A 14138-nucleotide genomic window follows, 5' to 3' on the forward strand; every position below is an offset into this window, starting at 1 on the left:
CAAGGTGGATCACCCCTTGTGGAGTGGGATAACTGTAGCTATGCGCCACTCAGTGGGCACAAAGCCTGAGGTGAGGGTATGATTAAACATGACACTTAGGTGAGGTGCCAGTTCATTTTGTAGTTCATGTAGTACACAGTGCAGGATGTTATCTGGTCCCATGGATGCTGTATTCTTAGCTTTGGAGAGTGCTTTTTTACCTCTGTGGCCGTTATTACCGGAATTTGGCAATCTTCCAGTATTGAGATGGGCCATTTAGGGGGTAAGAGGGGGGTGAAGTTGGCACTGAATTGATCTGCCAAGATATTGGCAATATCCTTGGGATCATTATATTTAATGCCATTCTGTTGTAGCTCAGAGCAGATCTGAGCATTGCCATTTAGATTCTTGACATAGTTATAGAATGCCTTGTGGGTGTCTTTGGAATCTTTGGCAATTTTATTTTCATAACTAGCTTTGGAGGATTTAATGAGAGATCTCAGCTTCTTACTGAGGCTGGTAAGGGAGGTTTTTGCATCCTGGGATTTTCCTATTTTCTGCAACAGTTTCTTCCTTTTATTGTAAAGTTTGTTTATGGCAGGGGACCACCAGATTGGCTTCCGTTTTTTGGAGAAGAGCATCTTCGTTCTATTTGGGATGGCACAATTCATACATGAGTGGATGTGCTCGTACAGTGCCACTTTTAATGTTATTAGTGTATACAAGTTAGGTTTAGGTCTAACTGAGACTAATATTTGTATTGCTTTAGCATCTATTAGATTTTAACATACCTTTTGTATAACAAAGTTCTGATAATTTTCATTCCCTATTTCTCTCTTTGTTGTGTTTAATGCTTGTTATCATAAGTGATCAAGACAATGGCAATGTGGAACTCCTACCACCTGATGTCAGAGTATAGGTAGAATCTGATGATGATGGTGGCATGAAGATGCACAGTCTATATGGGTGCATAGGGTCAGTCTAACACTGAGGATGTGGCTCCCAAATGCCTTGCCCATGGTTTGAATACAGTCAGTATGCCTATGCATATACGACAGGTTGACGATGAAACAGTTGATCAGGGTGGTGTGGTTACTCTGATTGCAGAGCTGGTTGATTCACCTCATAGCCATCATGAAGGCAAGGTGCCACAGATGAGTGTTGGTAGACTGCTCAGAGGAGACCTGCTACCACACTCCTCTTGATGATGGTGTGCCATTAGGTTACATCAGACATATGTGAAGGGCTGGCATAGGCATTTTCAACCAGGGACTTGGAAGAGATAGCACAGTAGTAAATGTTATGCATTCTGACATGCATGACTTCCTGAACCATGTGGGTGACTCCTTGGACAGCATAAATGACACACTCAGTTGGGTAGTGTCTGTGATGCAATGTATTCTGTGGGATTGTGAGTATCCACTAGGCTGGAGAGCTGCTACATCTACTGGTGTTAGCAGATGTAGCTGTACCCCATTCCAGTCCCATAATAGTACTACTTCAACTGCTCCATCAGTGATTGCAGTGTCCACACCTAGACATGATAGGCCATTGGGTCGTGGCCCTGGATGTAGTCTTAATGACAGCTCTTCCAGCCGACATCTCTCACATTAAGGTAGCACCTCAAATTCTAGCCAGGGTCATGGAAGTAAAATTGCAGCTCCTAGAATAGGTAGCTATCATGGTGGGAAGTAACAACTCAGAAATTACTACTCTGCCATTCGTAGCTCACACCTGCCCAAGATGCCAGGACATAGCGCTAGCTCAGTGATTGAATGTGTTCATGCAGACACACACACACACACACACACACACACACACACACACACACACACACACACACACGCACACACACGCACACACACACTGAAAAAAAAAACTTACAAGTACCACCTCACACACACGCAAGCTATATAAACAGTACTGTTGAGTGCTGTACATGTCACTGGCCCTGAACACTGTATTCTCTGATAAATATATGTGTTTGTTATTCACACACACTCATTACTTTGGTGTTAGTCTTGCCCTCCTACCACCTTCCAACCACCCTGTGTAAATGATCATGATGACTGCACCCTGCCCTTTGCACATGTTTTTGTGACTTAGCTTGCTTACTCAAAGGTGCTCATTTATCTGTATGGATTGCAGAAGAAAAGGTTTTGATTTCTTGTTCCTACTCATTTGTGAACAATTGCTTATATAATTGTTGAACTTTATTGTACTTCAGTGTGTATTGTAAGTAAAGCAGTCAAAACAGTAGGTATTTCAGTCTTGCTTATTACTATATCTGCGCAAATGTGGGTATCATTGACCTGTTCCATGGTGTACAGATATCAGTCAAGCATACCTCTCAGCCTCTTAGAGCAAGAAATCTAGACAAAGCCATCAATAAAACTGGGGCAAAGGCCCAAGAATATGGACAATTTTTAAATACTGCTCTTACAAAGTTAGAAAGTTGATAAAATAACAGGTTTTGCATTAGCATGAATTTTCTGAAGGGTGTGAAGTCTGAAACTGAAATGTCTGTCATTATTTTCTAACTTCAGTCTTTAATTAATGATTCATATGTTCATAGGTAGGTACTAGGCTATCGGCCCTAGGGCCTATACAAACCTAGCCAAAAAGGTATCCTGGTTTTCGCTACCCAAGAAAATTATTTTTCTGTGCCCCTGTTGAGCATAGCCACAGAGGTGATCCCTGGGGTGAATTTCCTATTTCCAATCCAATCATCAAGATTTTCTTTGAAGAGTGCTAATGAGGAGCTTTTTTTGATATAGATAGGTAGTTTGTTCCAGAGTATGGGAAGTCTCTGGGACAGGAATCTATCCCTTCAGCATGTTCTGTTTATTGTGGTGACAAGGTTTAGGTCCCCAGAGCGTGTAGCTCTGAGGGATTGGGATTTCTTTAAGTGGAGCATGTTCAACAGCTCTGGGTTTGACATAGCTTTGTATGTTAGTCAGAGATCGCCTCTGAGTAGGCGATATGCGATGGAGTAAAGCTAAAGTTTTTTGAGACAGTCTGCAAAGGGCATCAGTTTGAGGCCAGTAATCCTCTTTGGGAGGTATTTCTGCAGCCTTTCCAGTTGTTGCAGATGCCTTGTGAGGTACATACCAAAAGGGGCATTGTACTCTATAATGGGTCTAATGAGTGATGAGTAGAGGGGAACAATTACCTCTTTTTTCTTGGATGAGAAACCTTTTGTGATGAGGTTTGCCACATAGAAGGATTTCCTGACTACTGTGGTGATGTGATTATCAAAGGAGAGACTACTGTCCACCTGTGTCCCAAGGTCTCTTATCACACTTTCAGTGTTAAGTAGACTACCACCTATGTGGTAGCTCATGGGTAAGAGAGTTTTTACCAAAGTGGATGACAATGCACTTTTTGACATTGAGCTTGAGGCCATGGCTTTGACACCAGGCATCTTTCTCAGTGAGGCCCTTTTGTAGGATGTCCACATCGTTAGGAATTTCAATTATGGCTTCTAGTTTGCAGTCATCTGTGAACTCTGTTAGCCAAAGACCTTTTGTGTTAGCCTGTACTTCAGAAAAGTAGATACCAAACAGGAGAGGACCCAGGACTGAACCCTGTGGTACTCCATTTGTCACTGGTCTGAAGTCAGATTTGGAGTCTGCTAATTTCACAGTGTGCATTTTGTCAGTGAGCCAGTTGGCAACCCATCTTGTGACATAGGGATTTATACCTAGATTAGTGAGTTTATCTATAATTCCAGAGTGGGGGATGGTGTCAAAAGCCTTGGCAAGATCTAGATAGGCTGTGTAAACCACCTTACCCTTGTCTATGGCTTTGGTGACTGCTTCAAAGAAATCAATCAGGTTTAGGAGACATAATCTGTCTTTTACAAACCCGAACTGAGTAGGGTCCAGAGTTTGGAGATTACCAATGTCTTTGTTTATCAGTACCATGATGATACGTTCCATGACCTTGCAGACCAGGCTCATTAGGCTAATGGGGCGGTAGTTCCCAGGGTCTGTGGTGGCTTCCCCTTTGTGGAGTGGGATAACACTGTCAATTATTTCACACATATTTTGCGTGACTCCTGGCATTGTTTGGATGTTATTAGACAAAAACACTTTGATGGCCCTTTCATTATGGTGACAATAGATGTTATCAACTTGTTTTCAGTTATACCTCAGGTGGAAGGTTTAGAAATGTTTCGAACTTGTATTGAAAGATTTTGTGGCATGCATACTGTGAAATGGTCACTTGTAGTTGACCTAATGGAACTCATTCTATCGAACAACTTTTTATCTTTTGAGGGTGGACTGTATAAACAAGTAACAGGTGTAGCCATGGGCTCAAAATGTGCATAATGTTATGCTAATCTTGTTTTAGCACAGTGGGAATTGGACAAAGTGTTTACATCAACTTATATGAAGTACGTGTCACTTTAGCTGAGGTACCTTGATGACTTGTTAATTTTTTGGAGAGGACCAGTTGACATAATACACACCTTTATAGATTATCTCAACAATACTACTAGTTTTCTCAAATTTACTTATAAGATGCAGTAATAGGTGCAATTATCTTGACATCACACTTTATACTTAGTGAGTGGTACAGAGGAGTGATTAGATTAGAATCTAATATTTTTAGTAAAGAAACTTATTCAAATAGTTTTCCTTAGTTGCCACCCAAAAATATTTTGTGTTGGAAGGCAGGTTGCTTGTGAATTTCCTATTTCCAAATATGATTTTCTTTGAAGAGTGCTAATGAGGAGCTTTTTTTGATATAGATAGGTAGTTTGTTCCAGAGTATGGGAAGTCTCTGGGACAGGAATCTATCCCTCCAGCATGTTCTGTTTATTGTGGTGACAAGGTTTAGGTCCCTAGAGCGTGTAGCTCTGAGGGATTGGGATTTCTTTAACTGGAGCATGTTCAACAGCTCTGGGTTTGACATAGCTTTATATGTTAGTCAGAGATCGCCTCTGAGTAGGCGATATGTGACGGAGTAAAGCTAGAGTTTTTTGAGACAGTCTGCAAAGGTCATCTGTTTGAGGCCAGTAATCCTTTGTAGGTATTTTGAGCTTTCCAGTTGTTGAGATGCCTTGTGAGGTACATACCAAAAGGGGCATTGTACTCTATAATGGGTCTAATGAGTGATGAGTAGAGGGGAACAATTACCTCTTTATTCTTGGATGAGAAACCTTTTCTGATGAGGTTTGCCACATAGAAGGATTTCCTGACTACTGTGGTGATGTGATTATCAAAGGAGAGGCTACTGTCCACCTGTGTCCCAAGGTCTCTTATCACACTTTCAGTGTTAAGTAGACTACCACCTATGTGGTAGCTCATGGGTAGAGAGTTTTTACCAAAGGGGATGACAATGCACTTTTTGGCATTGAGCTTGAGGCCATGGCTTTGACACCAGGCATCTTTCTCAGTGAGGCCCTTTTGTAGGATGTCCACATCGTTAGGAATTTCAATTATGGCTTCTAGTTTGCAGTCATCTGTGAACTTTGTTAGCCAAAGACCTTCTGTGTTAGCCTGTAATTCAGAAAAGTAGATACAAAACAGTGAGAGACCTTGTGGATCGAACCTGTGGTACCTAACACTTGTCACTGGTCTGAAGTCAGATTTGGAGTCTGCTACCACAGTGTGCATTCTGTCAGTGGCCAGTTGGCAACCCATCTTGTGACAGGGATTTATACCTAGATTAGTGAGTTTATTCATAACTCCAGAGTGGGGATGGCGTCAAAAGCCTGGGCAAGATCTAGATAGGCTGTGTAAACCACCTTACCCTTGTCTATGGCTTTGAAGTAGACTGCTTCCAAAGAAGTCAATCAGGTTTAGGACATGATCTGCTTACAAACCCAAACTGAGTGGGAGTCCAGAGTTTGGAGATTACCAATGTTCCTTGTCAGTACCATGATGATATTTACTCCATGGCCTTGCAGACCAGGCTCATTAGGCTAATGGGGCGGTAGTTCCCCGGGACCAGGCCTTTGTGGAGTGGGATAACCGCCACTGTGTGTGCCATTCATTGGGCAGAAAGCCTGAGGTGAGGCTACATTGAATATGGTGATTAGGTGCCAATTCATTCTGTATTTCATGTAGAATGGAAGCCCGATGTTGTCAGGTCCCATGGATGCTGTGTTCTGGCTTTGGCGTAGTGAAGTATACCTGTGCAGCTGTGACAATAATCCTTGTATCTTTTTGGTATAGATGGGTCCTTAGGTGATGGGGTAAAGTTAGCACTGAACCTATCTGCTAGATGCCAAGGCAATATCAGTTGGTTCTGTATATTTAGTGCTTATTGTGCCAGTAACCTGGTTAAGATCTGAGTGTTGCCATTGGTATCTGACATAGCTATAGAATGCTTTGTGGTTGTCTTTTAGAATCAGTGGTGATTTCATTTTCATAACTTTTCAAGCTTGAGGATTTAAGAGGATCTCAGCTTCTTACTGAGGCTGACCAGGGAGTGCTTCCCAGTCATGGATTTACTTTTTGCAAAACAGCTTCTTTCTTCTGTTGTAGAATTTCTTTATGGCAGGGGACCTCACCAGATTGGCTTCCTTTTTTTTTGAAGATAACATCTTTGCTTCTGTTAGGGGATAGCATGACCATGCACCGCAAGTGCTTTATAAAGTGCATTTGTGTGTAGGATTGGCAGTCATATTCTTATTGTCCATCTGCATGGTGTTGTGAAGTTTTGCCACTTCTGTTGTAAGAAGTGTGAAGTTTGCTTTGGAGAAATTCTTATTGTGGTTTCTAATTGGGGTGTGGGACGCGGATGTGGATATCTAGCTTGATTAGGTTATGGCTGTGATCTGACCGAGGAATTAACCTATGGTGGAACACTGGTCGCCCATGCTGAAATGGACCCCAGGGGTCTTGGGATATTGCTGCCCCGGTGGGGTGTGATAAGCTGATCCCTACAGATGTTGGAATTTATGAATTTTAGAAAACGCGGAGCAAAAGAGAGTTGGTACAAGGAAAGAAGCCTTTCCCAGCGTTAATGGTGGGTAGTTGAAATTGCCCATTAGGTTTTGGCCAGCTCCCTATTTTCCAGTGTATCAAGAAAAATGATAAGGGGAACTTGGGGCATGGTGGGGAACCCAGTAGTAAAGTTACAATTTGGATTATGGTCTTGGTCACAGAGTTAGTTGCACTTGGATAACAATTTTGATGCAAATATGTTGAGTTAACTAGCCTGGAGGTGTGGATATCCTTAATGAATATGGACAATACCTCCACCTTTAGTGTTTCAGTCCAGCGGTTAGGTGGCCGAAAGTTGTGGTTTGAATTTCATAGCCTGGTAATGCAGGGGTGCTCTCTTCGAGCCTTGATCCAGGTCTTTCACTGCACAGAAGTCGCGATGTTCTCCATATCTTAAGGAGTGCCTCGAAAGTGAATGTATTTTGAAGTTTGCTACTTGTGTAGCTGAGTAGCATTACCCCTGTAGATTTTGCTTGCTTCTCTACCTCAATGGTGGTGAATTTGTTATTTGAACCTGCTCAAAAGCAATTATAGGGCTGGCAAGCCTTAGCCAGTAGTATCCGAAATCCCAAGGTGCATACCTCAACCTGGAACATCAGAAAATCTGGACAAAAGTCTGGAAATAGGTGCCAAATTGCACGCTGATTAACATAAACTTTGCATGACATAATTAGCAGCACCGCCCACTCCAGTGGAATTGTTGTGGGATACCAAATTTCAAACGAACTAAAGAACAGACAAATCAAATAAAGCACCAGAGTCCCTCTGCAGCCATTCCATTGCCCTAGTAATCTGGCTATTTCTCCCCATTTACCATAAACACTAATGTGCATACCGTTTACTTCTACAATGATTTAGATTTTATTTTTAGCATTTCTGGCAGCAGTACTAAATCCAAGCAGAGAAATCAGGTTCAAAAAGCAAGGATAAATTGATCCTGAAGTGAAGGATCAAACCAGGAAGCCTTATTTTTGAAGCTTTGATGAAGAAATGAACCCTACCAAGGGCTAAAACACCTACAGCACAGATTTTGATAACACACGCTGTAAAGTCTTCAGAAATATTTTGTCATGAAACAATACAAAACTACTATAAATATTCATCACACTTAGCAACAATGTCAAGTTTGGGCACAGGAATAATTTGGCAATGAAAAAGCCATAGGATGGTATAGTCCACTACTGATTCTAGTGGGTTCCTCTAATTTCAAGTTAATCTAAAAAGCCATAGGATGGAACAGTCCACTCACTGATTCTAGTGTCTTCACCGTTAATCTAAAGAAAGGGTTCGACATCCCATTTCAAGTGCCAAACCACCAGCAATGCGCTACAAAAAATGTGAACTATTTAAGCTCCAGGACACTAATGAAAGATTATTTTACCACCCACTGCACTGCTCTCCCCATCGTGAAGATGACTCCTGCTCAATACAGACTCCTGTCCTGTACCACGCAGATTTTCATGTTGAAAGACCCTTGAAAATCAATGTTCAGCAATCCAATAAAATACAACTTTCAACCCTTTGGGGATTCTAGCCACACACACAGACAGGCTAAGGTGTTTGCCTTACAAACACAAGGTGCAGTGGGGTTTGAGTCTCACAGGGGATACACTGGCTAGGCTTAAATGGCTCGCATAAGTTAGCTTAGTACTAAACTATGAACGTATGAACACACACCACTTGTTAACTTGAATAAAAATCTTGCATGAGGCATCTCAGGACTACAGCATCCACCCCCTTTAAAAGTACAACTCAGTACCAAAATCCATGTAAATATTCTGGGGTAGAACCCATAGACTTCTGCATCAAAAGCAAGTATATACTATCTCCTGTTGTATACCAACAATGCAGACTTGATAATAAGTAGCACTAAACTTTCCCTGAAGAACTTTGCAGCACAAGAACCGGAAGAAGCCAAAATTTATTGGGGACAAAGGCTAAAAACCAGAAAGGGACACATTTAACACTGCTTTATAATATTAGAAAAGTTGCCAGAATAAAAGCTTTTATTAACATGCATTTCCTGAACGATAGGAAAACTGGAAAGTCCTTAAACAACTATAAGTAATTATTTAGTGAATTCAATTTCCACCGACGGTTAGACAACCACAAATTTTGAGAGAAACACAGACCAAAAGTATGAGCCAAACATTCCAGATACTCTGTGAAACTTATGGACTCTGACCTCGGCATTTTACACACAAACCAGCAGCATGACCATCTTCTTTCCACACACAAACCAGCAGCATGACCATCTTCTTTCCACACACACAAAACCAGCATGACCATATCTTCTTTCCACACACACAAACCAGCAGCATGACCATCTTCTTTAGCAGAGGGATGAATTTGAAAGAGCTGATGGAAAGTGAAAGTACTAAGAACGGACCTTATGGAAACTCTAAAATGAATAAATGTGGGTCGTGTAGTGTTTGTAGGTACATCAATAATGGTCCTTACGTGGTAGTTCAGAACTTTCACCGATCTATTAAGTGTCCAGGGTACTGCAACTGTAATACCAGGAGAGTGGTCTATATTGCTACATGTCTTAGTTGCCCTACATTTTATGTAGGTAAGACCATTAGGAAACTTAGGGTAAGAATTCTTGAACACCTGAGGGACATTAGGAACAAGAGGTCAAGTAATGCCCTCTACACGCACAGTGTTAAGTGTGAGAATTTCAACAAATTTTTATTTTTTGTTGTCGACAGAATACCCGACAACGATAGAGAAGGCAATTTTAAGATCTTGCTTGAAGTTCGATATACTCTGTGGCAACTTAGAATAGATGCATCTAGACCCCCTGGTATCAATGAGTTTATATCATTGTCTAGTATTTTAAAATATAGATCTAGTTTTGTTAAAACTGAACTTTTTATACATATAACATTTAGTATATATATATATATATATATATATATATATATATATATATATAACATTTATATTTATTTATGTGGTTTATAAATTTCATAGTTTTGAACATTTTTATATTTTTATATTTTGTAACATGCTTTGCACTATGAATTGACACTACCTTGAATACTTTAAGAACACACATTTTGTTCTGATTGGTTGAGCTAAAGGGTGGGATGCTTTGAATTTACTTAAGGAAGTTGATTTCTTTGTGATTTCACTACTCTGAAGATGCCCAAATGTTCAATTGGTGAAAGCGCTTAGTAGTGGAAGAGTTTATGGCAATTTTAACAAATTCTTTGTTTCTTGTTTTTTGTCTTGTATATTATTAAATTGAGTTGTTTTTCACATTTTGCTGGTTTTTCGGCTGGCTTTTATCTGGGACCTGGACTTGGTTTACCTCACTAGTTTTTCATTCAGTTTTGGATTGTTAACCACCACTGTGTGCCATTCATTGGGCACAAAGCCTGAGGTGAGGCTATGATTGAACATGGTGCTTAGGTGGGGTGCCAAGTCATTCTGTGTTACATGTAAAATGCAGCCTGGGATGTTGTCAGATCCCATGGATGCTGTGCTTTTGGCTTTGGCGACTGTGGTTTTTACCTGTGCAGCTGTGATTACAATAACTTTGCATTCTTCTGGTATAGAGATGGGTCCTTTAGGGGGTGAGGAGGGGTGGTAAAGTTAGCACTGAACCTATCTGCTAGGATGTTGGCAATATCAGTTGGTTCTGTATATTTAGTGCCATTGTGCTGTAACTCAGAACAGATCTGAGTGTTGCCATTGAGATTCTTGACATAGCTATAGAATTCTTTGTGGTTGTCTTTAGAATCAGTGGCGATTTTGTTTTCAGAACTAGCTTTGGAGGATTTTATGAGGGATCTCAGCTTCTTACTGAGGCTGACCAGGGAGTGCTTTCAGTCATGGGATTTTACTCTTTTTTGCAACAGTTTCTTTCTTCTGTTGTAGAATTTCTTTATGGCAGGGGACCACCAGATTGGCTTCCTTTTTTTGGAAGATAACATCTTGTTTCTGTTAGGGATAGCATGATCCATGCACTCGTGTAAGTGCTTATATAGTGCATTTGTGTAGGATTGAGCAGTCATACCTCTATTGTCCATCTGCATGGGTGTTGTGAAGTTTGCCACTTCTGTTGTAAGAAGTGTGAAGTTTGCTTTGGAGAAATTCTTATTGTGGTTTCCCTAATTGGGGTGGGGACGTGATGTGGATATCTAGGCTGATTAGGTTGTGGTCAAATCTGACCAAGGAATTGACCTATGGTGTGGAACACTGGTCGCCCATGCTGGTAATGACCTGGTCTAGGCTATTGCTGCCCCTGGTGGGGGTGTGGATAAGTTGATCCCAGGTGTTGGAATTTATGAATTTTAGAAAACGTTGAGCAAAAGAGTTGGTACATGAGTAGTTTTCACAGTTAATAGTGGAGTAGTTGAAATCGCCCATTATTAGGGTTTTGGGTTGTGCCCTAATATTTTCCAGTGTATCAAGAAATGAGGAGTGGGAATCCTGGGGCATGGTGGAGAATCTGTAGCAAGTTACAATTTGGATTTCGGTCTTGATCAGAGTTAGTTGCACTTGGATAATCTTGGATGCATTATGCTGAGCAACTAGCCTGGAGGTGTGGATATCCTTAATGAATATGGACACACCTCCACCTTTAGTGTTTCAATCCAGGTTAGGTGGCCGAAAGGTGTGGTATGAATTATAGCCTGGTAATGCATGGGTGCTCTCTTGAGCCTTGATCCAGGTCTCTTTCATTGCACAGAAGTCGATGTTCTCCATTTTAAGGAGTGCCTCGAGTGAATGCATTTTGAGGTTTATACTTCTAGCATTGAGTAACATTACCCTCAGATTTTGCGTGCTTGTACCTGTAATGGTGGTGAATTTGTCATTTGAACCTTGCCTAAAAAAGGCACTATAGGGCTGGCAAGAGCCTTAGCCAGTATCCGGAATCCCAAGGGTGACAGGTGCAGGCCATCTCTGGCAAAGCATCGTAGTCTGTCGGTCATGTCATCCCAGGCAGACAGATACTGGATCCCCTTAGAATGACACCAGAAGCTTAGCCAAATGTTGAAGTCAATACTTTTGTCCTTGTACTGTGGTATCATTCTGGGTGATGGCAGGATGCTACTCAGGGCTAGGGTCATACCTGCCTGGGCTACAAGATCGGAGAGCTCCCTCCATGTCTCTTTTCATGTAGTCCAGGGAGGTACGTCTCAGGTCATTTACACCAACATGGACAATGACGGAGTCATATTTGTACTTGTTGTGGAATGACCTAAGTGCGTGCATTATGTGGCAGATCCTGGCACCTGACAGGCAGCTGATAGCAACTTTATCCTTGTTTAGCCTGGTGAGTGGAAAATCAGTGTGCATGACTATAGAGTCACCTATGACTAGAGTGTTGGGTATGTTGTTATGCCTTATGGACTGTGGTTGAGTGGCACACTGAGTTTGTGGGCTATGTGTCATTTGGGTTGTATTGGGGGGGTGGAGATTGCATGCGTTTCTGCTTTGGAGGTCTCTGTTGCTTGAGCAGATTTTTATTGAGAGCCTCCGCGAATGTAGGTGTGTGTTTTGTGTTGCTCTGTGTGTGTTTTGGTGGTGTAGGTTTTGAGGGACTATGTGATGATTGTGATGTGGTGCAAGTGTTTACCTTCTCCTCTTGACTGTCTACTCCAGTCTTTGGTGAAGAGAGCTTTGCTTCCAGTTTGGTTATATAAGTGCGTCTTTCACAGGTTGTAGTGTTGGATGGTAGAAGGAGAGGGTTGTCTGTGTACATGAGGCAATTGCTGCATTTCCCCATGATGCCCAGATTCATCAGGTAGACAAGAGAAACACTCGGAGCTGACCCTTAGACATGCCTGAATAGGTGCTTATTTATTAAGTACTAAAAACTTTTTGCCTCTAGGCAAGTGAGGAAAGTTGAGTGCTGTAGTAATTTTTATCTTATTTAGTGCTCACAACAAGTTCTAAACAAGCACTCAGCTCAAAGAAACAGATTTGAGTGCTAAAACTAAAAAAACTGGCTAGTTTTAAGGAAAAATTTGAAGATCAAACTTTATGGCGCCAGGAATAGTTTAACCCTAGCTAGGCGACGATGCATAACATGTATTTTTTTCTTTTATATAACAGTAGCAAATGAGCAAATGGATTTAAACAAATTAACCAATAAAAAGCTAAAAACTGAGCTTTGTTACAGCAGTCTTCGATCAGACAAGTTCTAACTGCACATGCCTGCCACTAGGGTGCAGGGGAACCTTCTCCAAAAAAAGATTGTCTGGATTACTGCTCAAGTTATACAAACAACGCTAGATTCAGCAGGTCTGAGTTTAGTCTATGCTACAGCAAACAAGGCATACCAATTTCAGAAAAAAACAGTTCAAATGATTTGCCACTAATTTACTAGAAAACGACAATTTTATGAAAAACAGACCTAAAATATGAGGCAAACATCTGGACATTTAGCGAAAATCTGTACATTTGAGAGGTATGTGTCAAGTGAAATGCTTGATGCACAGTATTGGATAGAATGCATGGCTGTATATTGTAAACATCAGTCATTATTGCTGACATAAGTGTACACCTCAGACAACTGCTCAGCTTAGTAGCACATACATATTTTAATATGAGAGTACTAGTTTATATAACATGTTTTTATTCTTCACGGGTTCTACACTTACCTTATTATTACTTCAGGTACAAATTGTGTTTTTGGGGATTGTCCTTGTCTGGGGATATGAGAACACAGCGATTACACAGTTAAGTAAAGGTTGTTGAGACTGACAAGCAATGGTTTTCATATTTGCATGTGCATGGGATCTTATGCTTTGACATATGTGGTGAGTGTATGTGCTATTCTTTGCAAAGATGCATCTTAGCCAGAGCCAGGGCATACTGTGCATGCCTCCATCTGCCAGCACCATCTGCAGCTGGTGGTTCTACATCAAACTCCTCATCTGTAGTTGTTGCTGTTGGCCCTGCCTGTATAACTTGAAACTATGGTCCTGCCCGTTGCTGACCTTTTTGAAGCTGTTTCATATTGTGTAACATGGCACAGACTGTAGGTTTTTGGGCAGAGGTGCCTTAGTCATACTGCAGGACACTTCCTGATGTGTCTAGACACTGGAACCTTAATTTGAGCAATCAAAAACACATTCTATTCATATACTTGGCGGGGTTGTGTGGGTTTCTCATGGGTGTCATGTGCCATGGCTCCAGTGCATAACCTGCCTTCCCCTGTGGAAATTCACCCCTAGCAAACCT

Source organism: Protopterus annectens, chromosome 9.part0, assembly GCF_019279795.1.
Source record: "Protopterus annectens isolate FY-2018-M chromosome 9.part0, PAN1.0, whole genome shotgun sequence".
Classification (NCBI taxonomy): domain Eukaryota; kingdom Metazoa; phylum Chordata; order Ceratodontiformes; family Protopteridae; genus Protopterus; species Protopterus annectens.